At 52.7% G+C, this 14,310-nt stretch overlaps 1 protein-coding gene across 3 annotated transcripts in view; it reads left to right on the top strand.

Moving 5' to 3' along the window:
- CRACR2A (calcium release activated channel regulator 2A) overlaps positions 1-14,310 on the top strand; it is a 201,030-nt gene that overhangs the window by 61,312 nt on the left and 125,408 nt on the right. Inside the window, exons 1-2 of one of the 3 annotated variants that reach the window (XM_081821060.1) lie at positions 4,587-5,291; positions 10,642-10,725. The exons of 1 other annotated variant lie outside the window; for it this stretch is intronic. The gene's annotated coding sequence lies outside the window, so the exon portion shown is untranslated. Of the gene's footprint in view, positions 1-4,586; positions 5,292-10,641; positions 10,726-14,310 lie in introns of those variants that run through there. One more of the 3 variants, XM_081821059.1, reaches the window with a different exon arrangement.

Raw genomic sequence — 14,310 nt, 5'->3', positions numbered from 1 at the left:
AAAAAAAAAAAAAGATCTTATTTATTTGAGAGAGAGAGAGAGAGATGGAGAGCACATGCACACGAGTGAGTGGAGGGGCAGACGGAGAGGGAGAGAGAGAATCTCAAGCAGACTCCCCGATCAGTGCAGAGTCAGACGCAGGGTTCGATCACAAGACCCTGAGATCATGACCGGAGCCGAAACCAAGAATCAGGACACTTAACTGACTGAGCCACCCAGGCACCCCAACTCGATGTCATTTTTATCCAAAATTTTCTCTTTAAGGAAGTTTTTAAGTGTGTGCTCCTTCTAAGAAGAGGTAATGGTCCTTTGACTCCAGTAGAAAGGAATGGCTATTGATTTTTTTCTTTCTTTCCTTCTTTTCCTTCTCTTCTCTTGTCTTTTTTTTTTTTTTTAAGATTTTATTTATTTATTCGAGAGGGAGTGAGCAAGAGAGAGAACACAAGCAGGGGGAGGGGCGGAGGGAGAAACAGGCTCCCCACTGATCAGGGAGCCTGATTCAGGGCTGGATCCCAGCACCCTGGGATCATGACCCTTGCTGAAGGCAGACGCTTAACCAACTGAGCCACCCAGGCGCCTCTTCCCTTGTCTTCTTTCTCTGTCCCTCCCTCCCTCTCTCTTGCCCCGCATATACTCTTCCATCCTGACATGGTGAGCTCGGATGTCCTATCAGGCATTATATGAAGCGCTTCTTACACAAATTATCTCACTTACTTCTCACAAAAACCTTCGTAGGTGGGTCCTGTTCATTACTACCTTTTACAGATAAGGCAACTGAAGATCAGAAAAAGTCCCTAGGTGGCTCAAAGCTGAATAGTTAGCGTCTACTTCTCAATCCCCTCCCATTCCACAGCCCCCTGCTGCACGGGTAAACCGGATCTAAGGTGGCCGGTGATGCGATTCTTTCTCTAGGAGAAGTGGCTGGGAGCTGAGGGAAGAAGAAGGCCCTCCTGGCTGAGAGCCATGAGCCATGGCTTCCTGCAGCTTAAGAGCTGGGCCTGGCCCTGAGTTTGGATGGAGATGGTAGGCAGAGAAAACCAAGTCAGCGAGCCACTGTTGCTCGAAGGTCAATGTGGGGCTCTTTATGGCTTCTTTATGGGTGACTAGCGACAAGCAAGCCTGGCGGTTGTTGAGGGCTTTGGAGGCCAACCCAACGATTTTTATTTTATTTTATTTTTGAATTTTATAAAAGGGGTGTTCCTGGAAGGTTTTGTTGTGCAGGGAAGGGACGTATCTGGAGCTGTGCCTTACAAATAGCATCATCCCGCAGTTGTGTGTGGGCTACATTGGATGGAGGAGGGATTGAGAAAACACAGTCAAGGTCATGGTCCAGAGAGAGGCCCTGAAACCTAGCTAAGGGGATAAATGAGATGAGATATGGAGCAAGAGGCATTACAGAAGAAATTCCGCAGGACGTAAGAGGACTTTCAGCCTTCAAAATAGAAGTCAAAATTCCATGATAACCCTTGAGATTTTATTTCTATTTAGCTATTTTAGAGCCTCTGGACTGTGTGTCCTGGAGATCAGGTCAAGCAGTTGCTGTTTTGATTATTTTTGTTTTCTAATGGGTCAAGAGATGGCTGTATATTTTTTTCAAAAGGTCATTTGAGTTTTGTCTTCTCAAATTCCAAATTGTCAGCTCATATAATTTGTGATATCTAAAATCTAGTATTGGTTGAAAGCACCAGCTTAGAAAAACCAACAATTTGTTTTTCCTTTACCAAAACAAGACATCTTCTCCAAATGGCAATGTTCCTGACCAGCTTTTGATGGTGGAAGAACTAGGTAATTTGGAGCCATCCCATAATGTAAGGAGCGGCAGCTTCCCTTTGTTGTCACTGCTCTCAGGAGCAAGTGGGCTCCATCCACCAGACTCGGCTTAAAAACGTTTCTTAGCTTACGGAACCCCCTTTTACTTTCCTGTGTTTCTGATTGCTTTATTTATTACATTAATAGCCAGGGTACTGCAGTCGGGTTTTGTGTGCATGCGTATGCATGCATGAGAAAGCAACCTCATGAGGACAGAAGAGCTGTCCTTTCCTTTCTCAAACATTCTATAAATAGCGGGGTGCCTGGGTGGCTCAGTCGGTTAAGCGTCTGCCTTCGGCTCAGGTCATGATCCCAGGGTCCTGGGATCGAGCCCCGCATCGGGCTCCCTGCTCAGTGGGGAATCTGCTTCTCCTTCTGCCCCTCCCCCCTGCTCATGCTCTCTCTCTCTTTCAAATAAATAAATAAATAAATAAAAATTTTTAAAAAATTCTATAAATACCAAAATAGTAGATATAAAACATTAATTTCATCATTCCCACAGGAGCTAATTCTACCTCTATTTTCCTGCACTTTTTGGGCAACACATTACTCATTGTAGAGCCTTTACATTTTTTCAGCAGACGTAATGATATGGATCTACTGTCCTTTAAGGGACACCCTTGATTAAGTGGTGCTTTTTCTTTCCCTGCTCCATAAGTGGGAAATTCAGAAATTCCTGATAGGAAGAACAATATCCGACCCAAGGTCGCATCAGAGGCCACTTGTAAAGAATGGGGTGGAATGAAATCCTGCCTTCACAGACGGGAGAGGTCATGTCACCACGGCCGTTGGTCAAGTCGCCCTGGACCCTAGTTACCCACTGCAGGATAGATGGGATTGGCTCTGTGACTTAGTTCTTTTCCAGCTCCCTAACTACAACTCCATCTGAATGATGAAGCCCATTCTTGCTGCGGGAGAGAGGGAAGAAAGTCTTTGCTCATGTCTCACTTGTCCAACCTCTGAAGGACTTCAGATTGGTGAACCCCGCAGGGGCAGTTCATGGCTTTCATAAATATCCTCAAGGAGGCCTTACTTTTCCTACATTCTACATTTCATTTTTTTTTAAAAGATTTTATTTATTTATTTGAGAGCTAGCGAGAGTGGAGAGAGAGCATGAGCAGGGTGAGGGGCAGAGGGAGAAGCAGACTCCCCACTGAGCAGGGAGCCCGATGTGGGGGCTCAACCCTGGGACTCCGGGATCATGACCTGAGCCCAAGGCAGATGCTTAACTGACTAACAACCCAGGTGTCCCATAGCTTTATGTTTCTTTTTTAAGATATTTATTTATTTGTCAGAAAGATAGAGCACAGGCAGGGGGGAGCGGCAGGCAGAGAGGGAAAGGGAGAAGCAGGCTCTCCATTGAGCAGGGAGCCCGATGCGGGACTTGATTGCAGGACCCCAGGATCATGACCTGAGCTGGAGGCAGATGCTTAACCGACTGAGCCCCCCAGGTGCCCCATAGCTTTATGTTTCAGTAAGAGCTGTGAGCCTGACATAATGTCTCCTTTTCCCTCCCTCCTTCCCCCCAAGCCCAGCATTTTCCAAGAGGAGAAAGTTGGAAGAGGCAGACGTAGGGCAGTCTCCCCTGGGGTCCGCTTGGCCTGGCGGAGCTCACTGGCTCCCTGCCCCTCAGCAACTGTCTGACGGGGACTTGGAGGCGGGGAGAGGGGGGGAGGCTCTGGGAGGTGGGGCAGATGCTGCTGCTGTGCAGGGCACCTGGAAGAGTCAATATTGAAAAGTCTGTTTGTTCTTTTGGCTTCCACCTGTTGGCAACTCCATAATCATAGCCACTCATAATAAGGAAGAAGGGACAGCGGGGGAATTCCTGTACTGGGACAGTGAATGTTTCCACTGTTCTCCCGGGGCGGGGGTAGGGGGGGTGGGGACCAGGAGAGCCAAAGGGCCTTCAGCTGAGAGCAGTATGTGAGCAAGAAAACATAGAGACGCCAGGAGGGAGGCTGCCATGGAGCTTGAAGGTAACTCAGGGAGCACACCTCTGGGAAGTGTCCCTGTGCCCTCCAAGCCTACCTGCTACTCTCCCGTATTGGGTGCTCCCCTCCCCCACAGCAGAGGAGGCAGCAACTCACAGCGCAGGTGTCTAAATGCTCCCCACCCCACTGGCTTAGTCAGACCCTCAGCCATTACTTATGGTCCTGTGTCTTAGCGAACACCACCGTCACCCAGGAGCTCCCTCCACCTGCCTCTCTCCTCATCCTTCTACATCTCTATCTCCCTCCCCTGGTTCTGAGATTAAGGGGCTTCCCCACCCCGTCTTATGCCTCCAGTCCTGTTGCCTCTTCTGGAACCAGGACCTTTGACCCCTCCGCACTCACCAACCCTTCTTTCCTCATCAGATTCTTGACGGCGATCTACAAACACCTCTGAGTCTCCTCTGCATTTCTCTAGCCTCCGCTGCCAGCCTCCTTCCTCACGTCTCCATTTCCTCACTTCCCATCCACTCCCAAGGCTTCCAGCACTCCCCCCAAAACAAAAACGAAAACACAATGCAGCAAAACCCCTGTTGTAGGACCAGGGGAAAGGGACAGAGAAAGGGAGTGCTACCATGTGCACCAGCACCAGAATGGTCTGCCCACTAAGAAGAGGCTGGGGAAAGATTCGTGGAGAAGGGGACATTTCAGTGGGGCCTGGATGCATGCGTAGGAGTTCTACAGGCAGACAAGGAAGGGAAAGGGCATTCCAGGCAAAGCAAGAACTCCCAGCCACCGCTGTTGGGCAACAGCCTGCGTGCCTAGTAGGGGTGCATGTGTGTGTGTTTGGGGGAGACCAGGCGAGGTTGGAAAATTAGCTGGTGGCCAGAGAGTTTGCCCCAGAGGGCCTTGTGTACCAGACTGAGGGTTATCCTTCAGCCTGAACCTTGGGAGGCCTCTGGAGGTTTATTTAATGCTTTAATAATAAATATGCATTGGATGTTTTATTACATGGGCATGCATGCCTACAGTTCACTGTATGGAAGAGGCAGGAAAGCATAAAAGACAAAATGCACACAGGTAACAGCAGGAGTGGACCTGGATGTGGTGGGTTTTTCACAGGTGCACACCCACAAGGAGAAAAAAGCAGGGCTCCTGCGGGCTGTGCAGCCTGTAAACATTCTGGAACCAGGGCAAGGGGCCCAGGGGGACTCGGGAACAGAGGGGCGCGGGAAGTCTGACCAGTCAGACAGGCTAAGTCAGTAGCAGCCCCGCCCTCAGCACCCAGGCTCCCTGGCAGTCTGAGGTCGCTTCCCGCCCGCCCAGACCCCACCCAGCGGCGCGTGCGGATCCCGGAGGGCGCCCAGGGGGCGGCGGCGCCCACAGCCGGGGCTCCAGGCGCGCCGCTGCCACTTCTGTGCCGCCGAGGGCTGGGTCAGCCGGCGCGGGTTGGGGCGGAGACAGTGGAGCAGCCCGGCCTGGTAAGAGGTTACCGGACAGCTGTAAGCCGAACCCGCGGCGCGGGCGGTAGGAGGGAAGGCGGCGACGCCCAAGGTACGGGGGTGGAGGAGGGTTGGAGGGTGGCAGGGTGCGCGCTTCTCCTGTCCCCTCTGCCCGGGGCAGCCCGGGACCCGGCGCTTCCTCCCTGCTCCCCGGGGCAGCCAAGTGTGCGCGTCTGTGTGTGCAGCACATGGAGTTGGGGGGGGGGTGGAAAGGGGGGCAGGGGAGGCTGTGCCCCCCCAGGGGAACAGCGAGGCGCCCCCACCCCTGCCCCCAGGCCTGACCTGGCCCTTGCTCCCTGGTCGCGCAGATCCCCAAGGGGGACTGGAGGGGGGCACAGAAGCCCTGGGGTTGAGATCAGGAAGGACCTCAGGGACCCTTTTGCCATACCCAGCCGCTTCATTCAGATGGGGAAACTGAGGCTCAGAGGGAAGTGACTCGCCCAAGGTCACAGGTCTAGAAAGGAAAACCCACTTGCAGGTCATTGCTGCTAGGAGCTCTTGCCACGTGGGCCAGGACAGCAGCATGGCTGTTGCCTTGTGTAAAACAAAGAACTGAGAGAGAGAGAGAGACAGAATCAGAAGACCAAGAGACAGAAGGAGAACCTCCCAGAGCGGAGGAAGAGGGTCAGGAAATGGGCTGCTACTGGGGCTGCACTTCCTCCCTGGCCGCTCCCGCTGTGGTCTGGCCACGTGACGCAGCCGGCCCCGCTGACTCTGGCCCAGGTGGGTGGGCCTGTGTGCGTGTGTGTGCGTGTGCACGTGCGCGTGTGTGTATGCATGCACCGCGTAGCGCATCTCCGCGAGCGTTGGGAAAGCCCGTTGTATGTCTGGCACTGACACACGGTGAACTGGTGGGGGGCCTGCCCCGTGTTTGACTCTGAGGTTTTTATGGACAGGTTCTGTCATCGAAGGGGCCGTTTTAAAGCTGTTATTGTCCTTTTTGTTTAATTTCCTTTAAACAACACACACATACACAAAGTGGCCCATTACTTACACTCATAGCCATCCAGTGGCCAGGTGATTTCTTTGACATCTCAGATTGTTTCGTTTCCTTTCCTTTAAGAGAAATTTGGTGAGGCCCAGTTGAGTTAGAGCCGGAAAGTGGCCCGTCCACGGGGGTGCAGGGTCAGTGGGAGCTGCCAGTCAATCCAAATGTCCCACCCCCTGAGGTGCGGACAGGGAGGAAGCAGAGAGGAGGGGGTGGCCTTGGGAGAAGAGGAAGGGGGGGAACGGTGAAGAGAAGAAGGAAGGAACAGCTGAGCCCGTGGCACGGACCACTCTTTGGGGACCCGCACTTTGGGAACGGGGCTCCCCAGTGCTCTGAGAGGCGGCTCGAAGCAGGGAGATCACCAGACAGACATAGCAAAAGACAAGAGCTCGTCAGCCTGATACTTTCTCATGCAATCCATTCACTTTTGAGAGTGAAAGGAAGAGTGTTAGTAATGATGCCTCTGGCAGGACACCCTGGACAGACGGGTCATCCTCGTGGCAGCCAGTACACATTCAGGGGCAGACATGGGTTTCCTGGCTTAAACCTCACTACAGCCCAGTTGCCCTGCTGCCCGCCGTCCCATTTTATAGAGGAATTAAGTGAGGAACAGAGAGGCAAAGTATCGTGCCCAAGGTCGTACAGCCAGGAAGTGGTAGAGGTAGAACTGGAACCCAGGCAGTGTGGCTATTCCAGAGCCTGGACTTTCAGCATCACATGACCTTGGCCCTCCACTCACCACCAGCATCAAGATAGAGGGGACTCCCCTGTCCCCTGCCAGGACTCAGCATGGGAGCTTTTGGCTCCTTGTTTCCCCTTAACAGCCGCTCTCTATGGTCCACTTAGCCTGACTTTATCTGGATAACAGGACAGCTGTGGTTGAAGGCGAAGTGACTAGGGGTGGGGGGAAGGAAGCATGCTGTGGGCCTGGTCCTCTGCAGGCCCTGCACCTTGTTCGGGCATTCTTGGCCCCCAGTTTCTAGGTTCTGACTCATTCTTGCCTGGTAAACACTCTGGCTTTTTGGACGCGGTCCCTGAGGACGTATGGACTGGGTTAGACATAGCAGGATCCTCTCGAAGGCCCGTGTTGGGAGTGTGGTCCTCAATGCCCTTGTCTGCCTGGGGTGACCCGAGGGAGCCCCGTCTGATGGACAGAGTGACATCCAGGGGCCTCTCCCCGCTTGAGGAATATAGGGTTTTCTTCTGTGGCAAAGTCTCGTGGAGACGATGTATTCCCTTTGTCGGTTTGTTTTGGGACCGGTCCTGGCTTCCTCAAAATGTCGGTGAGGCTCTTTCTTCCTTGGCCTGCTTGTTGACACATCCTGGATGGGCCGGCCGAGGGAGGCATTGCTGGGGGCAGCATGCCTGACCCTGGGTGATGCTCCAGGCACTTGTAGGACCTGCAGGAAGGGAGGAGCAGCTAGGCTGCCCACGTGGTTCAGGTTCCAAGGACCTCTGCCCCACTGAACTTGCACCAAAGACCCTTTGTTCACGTAACAGAGCTGCCTCGCCCCGGTGGCTGGCGGGGCCGAGAAACTGTGGGAGGGAAGGACCTGTTCCTTTTGTAAGGGAGCTCTCCGGCTTGGCTCAGGACCCAACCCTGGCTCCTGGCACTTCCCGGGGTCTGCAATTCTTGGCCCTACTGGGCTTGGGTTAAAGGTGGGAAAGTGGGACTTAGCACCAGGCTGGGGTGTGCCAGCATCGGGGGAAGTAGGAGGCTGGCTACAGAGGCTCAATTACCAGGGCAGACAAGAAGAAAATCTCCCATTAGCGGCGCAATGGGTTTATTTTCACGTTATTTATTTTAGAGATTGCTCCGTGTTGAGCTCCAGGATTTGCAGCTGGCCCAGGTACACGGATGGAGCTTTGCCACGTTGAGTCCACATAACCACACACCTGCACCCACTGGGAGGGAAGGGGCGGAAGGCCGACTTGCTGGAGCCCTACCCTGAGCAAACACGGAAACTCAGGGACCCTCTTGCCCCTGCAGCTGGAGGCTGGATGCAGAGAGAGGAACCAGGCGTGGCTGAGAGCCGGGCACAAGTGAACTCGTCCAACCCTTATTCCAGCCTCATGAGATAGGTACTATTATTATCATTCTCCCCATTTTATAGATGAGGAAGCCAGTGGAGTTAACATGCCCAAAGGTCATACAGCTAATAAGAGGCCAATCTGGGCTTTGAACCCCTGCAGCCTGGCCCCAGGGCCATGGCCTCAACCATTCCTCAGGCTGCCCCTGTGATTGTTGAGCCCAGAACCAGAACCACACAGGTTCTGACCCGAACCAGCCATGTGCCCTCAGCCTGAGTTTCTTCCCTCTTCAGTGAAATGGGAGTAAGGATCCGCCAGTCCATTTCGGGTGAGCTAATGGGTAGGAAAGAGCACCCTGGGGAAGGCTTTCATGGTCCCTCTGGTTGGGGTGGCTTTACCTGTTTAGAGTTTGCTGTCGACCTCCAGGGTCCAGGGCTTCCTCCCCCCTCGTCGGTCCTGGTCAGCGTGCGAGTCTTAGACTGAAATGCCCCAGAGGGCAGGAACAGCCTGTCTCACCTAATCAGCATATGTGTTTACGGAGCCCCTTTGGGGCTACCTAAGGGTTCCCCAGGGGATCTGGTTTAAGAAGAGAGGGCCTGTCCCCTCGGAGGGATGGGCTCCAAAGATAGCCAGTGCTGTTGGAGTTCAGAGCGGGCGGCGCCAAGCACATTCGAGCTGGACCCAGAAAAGCGGGTCCACTTCGGAAAGACACAGAGAAAGTGGAGGCGTTGGAGGTAGGGCCTGGGACAGAGCACAAAGCACAGTGGGCAGAGACATGTGGGTGGGTGGCAGGAGGGCCCTACAGGGGGCCGTGTCACCAACTCACTGTGTCCAGGTTCCGGCAGAATGCTGCACCCCACCACTGCCCCTGGGGCTTTTGAGGACAGCTGGGAAATGCTATTGGGCCCCGGTGTGTGGCCAGGACCAGGCCACAGGACATTTGCTACAGCCCCGCTCTGAGGCACAGGACGGTCCTTTACTCTCTGGAATGGTGGCACCAGGCTGGCATGCCTTTCTGTGGACATCAGAGAGGTCATGGCCAAGGGGGTCAGAGCCACTGGCCAGACAGGCTACTTGTACTTCCAGCCAGGGTGTGTTTTTCTGCGGGGAAGGCGGGGGTGGGGTGTCAAAGCTGCTCTGTTTATAACCTGAGCATGGGCTGAGAATTAGGGGCATTCTTCCCAAAGGCAAGGGTTCTCTCTGAACAAGACACCAGCCCCACTGGCCCCGGAGAACCTGGAGGGGAAGGAGAGGAGATCCTTGGAAGTATCCTTCTGTTTCATCCGAATCATGCTCAGAAATAACTATCAGGGAGATACCGTCAGGAAAGACAAATTGTTCTGCATAAGCATCTTAGATCTTTCTCTGATGCCATGGTCTGTGGTAGGTACGGGTTTTCAGGTCTTCCAGGAGCTCGTCTTAAACAGATGTCCTGGATAAGGATCAGCTCCACGTGATGGAGGTGGCAGCCTTCGGGTTGGCATCTGGCTGCACGGACATTGCCTGCCCTCGGAATCCCCCAGAGAGAAGCTGACCCTAACTCTCCTCTATGTTACTCTTGTTTTAATGTCTTCAGTGGGCTGAGAGTTGAGTTTTAGGGTACTGCTTTATTTTATTTATTTATTTATTTTAGAGAGAGAGAGAGAACAAGTGAGCGGGGAGGGGCAGAGGGAGAAGGAGAGAGAATCTTAAGCAGGCTCCAACCTTAGCGTGGAGTGCGACGAGGGGCTCCGTCTCACGACCCTGAGATCGCGACCTGAGTGGAATCCAAGAGTCGGATGCTTAACCAACTGAGCCACCCAGGCACCGCTATTTTTGAATTTTTCGTGGTAACTTGGTCTTTTTTTTGTAATTGGAGTAAAATATACAGAACATAAAATGGACAGTTTTGACCATTTTTAGGTGTGCGGTCCGGTGGCATTGAGAACACTCAGTGTTGTGCGGCCACCACCAGCGCGACCAGAGCTTTCTTCATCCTCCCAACCGATAGGGTTTGGTATTAACCCTGACCCCCGAGAGGTCCACAGTCTTGCCCTGTCTCGGCTTCCTTTCCCGCAGCGGCCTGGCCATCAGATGCCATCAGATGCCCCCTCCACCTGGGCAATCTTTCTGCTGCTCTTCCTCGTTACTTTCTGGTTTTTGTGTTTGTTTTTGTTTTTATTCTCTGCTTCCGCCACACGAGACTGTCCTCTTTGGGCTGGGTTCTGTGCTGAGCACTTTATACAGCACCTCGTGCGTTTCTCCCGCTGATCCTATATGGTCGTTATTAGCACGCACCCCTTCGAGAGGAGGAAGCTGCGTCTGACATGCAACACCCCACGGCCACGGGAATGTCAGAGGCAGGGTTTGACTCTGGACTCTCTGACCTTCCTCCTTCGTCTAGGTGGGAATGTCACTGTCTGGAGTCAAGCACAGCCAGCCCTGCCTCACACGTTAGTGTCGACCCCAGAAGATTTCTAGAATCTGGGTATGTATTATATGAACCATCTTCCATTAGGATTCTTAACTGGAGCCTTTAGCCAAAAAGGATTTACTTGAAAATAGCTTAATTACACACCATAGATAAACTGCTAATGGAATTTACCAAACTGCTAAATTGAGCTTTTCAAGTAATTACACACGTACCATAAAGTGCAAGTTTAGCTTTGACCATGGGTCCCTCCCCAGGCAGAGAGACAGCGAATCCTCTCTGGTGGCAGGGGCTTGGTCACCCTGTCAGTTCTTATTCTTAATCATGATGGATTGTGCTTTTCTGTCCCCTCCTGGTGTCCTGATATAGCTTGACTCTGCATTCACTCAGGACAAGGTGATGTAGCCCTATGGTGTGGTCGTCCTGGCCGCAAATATGCCAGAATGTGTTTCCCGTTTCTCCAGCAGACATTCTTTCTAGCACTTTTATCTTCCGCAGTGTGTCTCTCTGGCACCTTTCCTGCTGCTTGTCATCACCCTCTTTGGACTGTGCTCGCCCCTGCTGTGTTGCCCCCCTACTCAGATTTCTGGGGTTTGTCTTTGCTGGGGGCTCAGGGTTCTGGTTTTGGTAGATGTGGCTCCAGTCCAGTCAGCTGGAGAAGCGGGGAGGTGTCCAGCAGCCTTTCACCTGAGCCCCACGCGTAAGATCATTTGTGAGTGGTTACCACGTGCCAGGCACTGCTTCTAATCTAGGACTCAGCATCCCCATTCTACAGATGGGGGAACTGAGGCTCAGAGATGTTAAACACCTTGTCTGAGTTCACACATCTAGTTACGGTATGGACACCTCCATCACTGATGCGTCCTGCCTCCCCCGCCCCCCCCCAGCTGCTGATCCTTCTGCACCAGACTGGCTCCCTATAAAGGCTAACCCCCTTGGGCTGTGGGGTCTGCTGAATAATGGAGCTCTGCTAACACACCTGTAACAGGGGAGCAGAGTCCCCCGACTCCACACTAGGTAAGCTGCTGCAGGTACAGGCCAGTCAGAGATAGAGGGGTGGGGAAGGCCAGCTAAAAAGTCTGGTCTAGAACTTCTTTTTAAGGAAAGCAATTTTAATACACTGGACCGCAGCTTGAATCAGAAACAAAGATGCAAAAACGAACTGCTAAGTGAAATGAATGTGTTAATGAAAAAATTACTAGGCCTTCATTATGTAATCACACATTGCAAACTAAAAATACTTTTTTAAACACGCAAGCCCTATTTGCTGGAGTTAGAAATAGAATAGAGAGCTCTAATTTGTTCTGAATAACAATCATGTTATACCACATCCCACATCTGACTTTTCGGACACTTTAGGGGCTCAATCAATGTGGTTTTCCTAAATATTAATGCCACCCCCCCAAACCCAAAAACCTCAACCAAATGGATCCACAGATGCTGACTGAGCACCTCCTGTGTCATGCTGGGAGAAAAAGCAAAGGCCCAATACTTGTTTGGACAGCACGGGTGACTGTTAGCAAGAGAGTGGGACAGAGTGGGTGTGCTCTAGAAGGAAATGGGCTCTGGACAAGGTGTCTCGGTGTATTCGAGAACTGAGCTGGGCCTTCAAGAACGGTCTGCAGATAGGTGGTCACCGGGAGTCCGGCGAGGAATGTTCTGTGAGGGTCCTTCAGTTCATTTTAATAGACAGTGTCTGAGGGCCCTTCTGCATGGAAATTAAGACATGCCTTAACCCTACCAATATTTTTTTTTTTAAAGATTTTATTTATTTTTTAGAGAGCGAGCAAGAGAGAAACAGCATGAGAGGGGAGAGGGTCAGAGGGAGAAGCAGGCTCCCCGCTGAGCCGGGAGCCCGATGTGGGACTCGATCCCAGGACCCTGGGATCATGACCTGAGCCGAAGGCAGACACTTAACCATCTGAGCCACCCAGGCGCCCAACCCTACCAATATTTTTAAGGGCTACCTCGCCCTCCTCCTGCTGGTCATCACTGACTCCGTTTACCATCTAAAAGATGTGGGGAGCCAGGACTTTCTGATCCTTCCTCTCTCACATAGACGGGGATGCTGTATATAGAATCAAACACAGCCAGCCCTGTCTGGGCTCACGTGTGTCTACACTTGGAGGTTTCTAGAATCTGCATGGACGTGGGAGTGTTATATGGACCGTGCTCCATGAGGATGGAGATGTGTTCAGCACCCTGCTGAAGGCTCTATAGGGCTATAGTGTGGAAGCAGGCAGGGCCACCCACAGGGACCCACCCTCTTCGTATGAGGCTACCCACCAGAAAAGCCAACCAAAACAGACTGAGGAGAACCCCAGGTGATCACTCTTTTAACCGTAGGCCCATTACTGAATTCTCTCATGCCTGCCGCCTGATTTCTTTTAAGCCCTGGTCGTAGGACCACAGGCTTCCACATCCGAGGCCTGGTCACGGAGGCTGGTCCGGTCCTTTCTGCCCCTGCCTGCCTGGGTCCCCGACTGGTTCCCGCTCCATGCAGCCGTTCCCCGCTCTGTCTGCAGCGGCCGAGTCAGGGCTGGGTGGTCCCAGACGCCCTTTAGAAAGAGATGCTAACTAGCCCAGTGACCGTCATGGCTGACTGCCTTGCCCTCCCCCAGGGAACACACGTGCCCACTCCCCTGCTCAGTGCAGTTAGCCTAGAAACTCCAGGCTCATTGGGCCGAATTCATGCTCCTGAGCAGGCTTGCTTTTTCAGCCTAAAACACAAACTGAGTGACAAAGCCCCCCCTCCTGTCCCCCTGCCTTGTCCTAGCTGAATGCAAATGCTGGTCTGATGGGGGTCCTGGTGAGGTCCTCCTAGGATGCAGCTGTCTTAGGACCTGGCTCCCCAGGAGCGGGAGCAGGCAGACGGACAGGCCAGAAAGCTCGGGCGGAGCAGTGGTAGTCCACAGCAGGTTCGTGGCCCTTGCTCACTGTGATCCTCAGCCTCCTCGTTGATAAAATAGCCGCCCTTCATATCCCTGTGGCATGTCACAGCAGTGGACTGAAGCAGTGACAATGTGAAAGCACTTTACAAAGATAAAACCTTTTTTAATCAATTTTTTTAAGATTATTTATTTATTTATTTGAGAGAGAAAGAGCGAGAGAGAGCAGGGTGATGGGCAGAGGGAGAAGCAGACTCCCTACTGAGCAGGGACCCCAATGCAGGGCTCGATCCCAGGACTCCAGGATCATGACCCGAGCCGAAGGCAGATGCCCAACAGACTGAGCCACCAGGCGCCCAAAGATAAAACCTTTTAAATGGAGGCTGCTGATGCTTTTCTGCAGCCGAGTAGTCTCCATCTGTTCACCAGGCTGGGCTAAATTAACCGTTTGCTTCGTAGGTCATTAAAATAAGTCCATGGGCTGCCTTCGGCTCAGGTCATGATCCTGGAGTCCCGGGATCGAGTCCCGCATCGGGCTCCCTGCTCGGCAGGGAGTCTGCTTCTCCCTCTCCTGCTCCCCCCTCTTGTGCTCTTTCTCTCTCTCACTCTCTCTCTCAAATAAATAAATAAAATCTTTAAAAATAAAATAAAATAAAATAAGTCCATGGGTGTTGGCTCAGCCTCACTGGGGGGATGGAGGCTCAGCCAGTGACCCAAGACCAGGCAAGACTCTCAGGCAGGAGTGGGAAGGGTC

Source organism: Leptonychotes weddellii, chromosome 5 (assembly GCF_054177405.1).
Source record: "Leptonychotes weddellii isolate Sample4059 chromosome 5, ASM5417740v2, whole genome shotgun sequence".
Classification (NCBI taxonomy): Eukaryota; Metazoa; Chordata; class Mammalia; order Carnivora; family Phocidae; genus Leptonychotes; species Leptonychotes weddellii.
Note: the sequence above shows the minus strand (reverse complement) of the source record. Positions and strands in the feature narration are given on the sequence as shown.